At 41.8% G+C, this 3,083-nt stretch overlaps 1 pseudogene; it reads right to left on the bottom strand.

The window, feature by feature from the left end:
- Window positions 1-791: 791 nt before the first annotated feature.
- LOC101592983 lies at window positions 792-1,944 on the bottom strand (annotated as a pseudogene).
- Window positions 1,945-3,083: the final 1,139 nt, after the last annotated feature.

Consider the following 3,083-nt stretch of genomic DNA (forward strand, 5'->3'; position numbering starts at 1 on the left):
CTATTCCCAAGATTGTACTGGACCTATCAAGAAAAGCTGTGAACAGCAACATCATCAACACAAACATGTCATTCCTAGGATGTCCTTACCCAAGGAAAAGATGGAGGCAAGTTAACACAAGATTTTTTTTAAAGATATACTAAAATGAAAATCTCTAAGAGAAAATGTCTGTAGTACATGAAAGGGTAATATATGGGATATAACAGAACCGTACATAGGCTGTCTGTGTTCTCTGAGGACATTTGCCTGAATTCTCACCTCGCAGCAAATGGAACAATGGGGCTGAGGTCACTGGGAGATGTTTTGTGGTGTATGTGGCAGTGTCTCTGGGAGTGAGGGATGTAGAAAGCAAATAAAATACAATGAACAAAAAAACCCCAGAATGCTCAAGATCAATGGGACTCTAAAGAATCATTCTGTCATGGTTCCCTCAAGCCTTCAACAATTCATTATATTTGAAATTTCAGGAATGTGTCACACAGAACCAATTAAACAAACCACACAGAATTTGTTGGGGACCGGGGAGATGGCTTAGTGGAATAAGCGTTTCTGTGGCAAGTGCAAGGGCCTGAGTTCAATCCCTGGTTCCGCAAAAAAAAAAAAAAAAAAGAATTTGTTAAATATCACCCCTCCCTTTCCCTCTGCCCCCAACATACTCCCTTAGAGTAGTGCAGACAGAGAAGACCTAACTATTGGGAGGAATCCCTAACACTTTTTTAAGGTAGAATTCTGGCTAGTTCAAAAGGGTTCCTTCTTTTAAAGGTTTCAGGAAACTAGACACTGAAACTTTATTAGTATTGGTGACATTTGTTTGGAATAAATTCAGCTCCGGGAGTTGCGTGGTTGAAAGCAGGAGGGGTTCCACCAATTGCCCCAATTCCTTCCATCGTAGCAGCCTAGCCAAAGCATTCACTTGTTGGTGGCATCAATCCCAAGGTTCCATTGGGTATCATAGTGGCAGGTCCTGGAGGAACTGGGGTACCAGCTGACACCAGAGCAGGGGACATGGCACCTCTGTTGTTTATGCCCATAGCACCTCCCATAGCCATCTGGCCCATTCATATCTCTTGTTGTCATGCATCAGGGAAGGTTCCCTTGAATCCTTCCTGCTGTTGCCTCATCATCTTTTCTTGTTGCCAGCACATTTCTTCTTCATGGTGCCTACACTCCTCTTCCTGCCTGAGCTTCAGTTGCTTTTGGTTTTGGACCTCTTGGTTATGCAGCTCTTCCATTCTCTGAAGTTCTTCTGGCATCTCATCAAAACCTCCTTATCATCACAACCTGGTGCTTGTAGTGAGCAGCCTCCATCTCCATCTGCAGCTTCCAATGGGCTTCCTTGGTCTTGCAGTCCACTTGATCCTGCTGCTGCTTCTCCATCTCAGTAAGTGCATTCCAGCGAATGGCATATTCATATTTGAAGAAGTCAGGCTGTGCAAATCGAGGTGGCTGCTCTCACTCCTTGTGAAATTGCTGGTTCTTTATAACGAGCTTTTCTGGAAGTCCTTCATCATCTAACTGGTCCATAGGCTCCACAGTCACAGGCCGAGGAAATGTGGTTAGTAGGAAAGACCCTTCACTATCCAGCGCTTTCTGTGCAGCTGGCTTCCCTGAGAACTCAACAGTGCCTTTTCCTGAGGGTCTTCCTCAATCATCCACAATGACTACAGTCCTTTCCGCCTGGCCAAACACAGAAAAGGCTTCTTCCACTAGTTCATTGAACATGTCCTGAGGAAAGTTTTGGACTATAAGAAATGCACTACAGCAGGCAAAGTGCACGTGCAGTTGTTTTCCACAGAGAAGCATATTATCCAGCTCTGCTTTGGCAATCTCTGCAAGGGTTCATGTTTACAAGTGGATAAAGCCAAAGCCTTTATCCTTATGAATGAAAACTTCTCCTTCCTTCCCATATTTCTCAAATAGTTTCCTCATTTCCTCCTCAGGGATATCAGGGGGAAAACTGCCCACAAAGAGGCGGCTATGTTGGGTAAATGTCTTCTCTCCTGGTTTCTTAAAATTCAGGTCAATAGTCAAACCTTCATTTTGGCTACTGGCCTATTGCCCATTTGCAGGTACTGGCTGCTGCTGCCGCTGCTGCCACTGCTGCTGGCGGTGGTGGTGAGGTTGCTGATGCTTCCTTAGAGTATGGTTGTTCTTCTCCAAGTTAAATGCTCTGCATTCTTATAACCTCAACTTGATTGAAGACAGAAAAGTGCCTCCAGTCCTAACTTCAATTTTGCCAATACCAACAGTCCTCTCCACAGAGTAACAGTGATGCTACTCAGGCTCCACCATCCTGAGAAAAGAGCCCAGAGTAACTGTTTTATTTTGAAACAAATTTGACCTCAAGCCAAAATTGATTAGAGGAAGCAAAAACATCACGACACATTGGTTAGGGCAACAGTGCAACAGAAGATAACAATTACAACAAACATGGAAAAAAAAAAAACTAGCTGGGGAAATGGCTCAGTAGAATAAGTGCTTCCCTGGCAAGTGCAAAGGTCTGAGTTCAATCCCTGGTTAAAAAAAAAAAAAAAAAAAAAAAAAACATGGGCACACCTAACTTCGTAAAACAAAAGCTACTGGACATAAAAGATCAGATAAATATCAACAGTTGTTGGGGGGACTTCAATATCTCACTATCACAAATACACTGATTAATTAGATTAAAAAATTAATAAAGAAATATCAGTTTAACAACACATTTGAACAAAGGGACTTAATAGATATCTACAAAACAATAGAATACACATTCTTCTGAGCAGCGTGTATACCTTTCAGCCACATCCAATGCTATAACACAAGCTGAAGTAAATGCAAAAGAATCAAAATTATCCCATGCATATTGTCAGATCATAGTGGAATGAAACTAGAAATTAATAGCAAAAACCCCACAGAAATTATATAATACAAGAAAATCAAACAATCAACTCTTGAATAATCAATGGGGCACAGAAAAAAAATTAAAAAAAACCAAGAGAAAACAGTTCCTAGCATCAAATGATGACACCAGAGTGCATATCAGTACTTACAGGACACAGTGCAGAAGTCCTAAGAGGGAAGTTGATTGTTGTGAATGCCTACAA

The sequence above is a fragment of the Octodon degus genome, unplaced genomic scaffold (assembly GCF_000260255.1).
Source record: "Octodon degus isolate 3935 unplaced genomic scaffold, OctDeg1.0 scaffold00005, whole genome shotgun sequence".
In the NCBI taxonomy this organism is placed as follows: Eukaryota; Metazoa; Chordata; class Mammalia; order Rodentia; family Octodontidae; genus Octodon; species Octodon degus.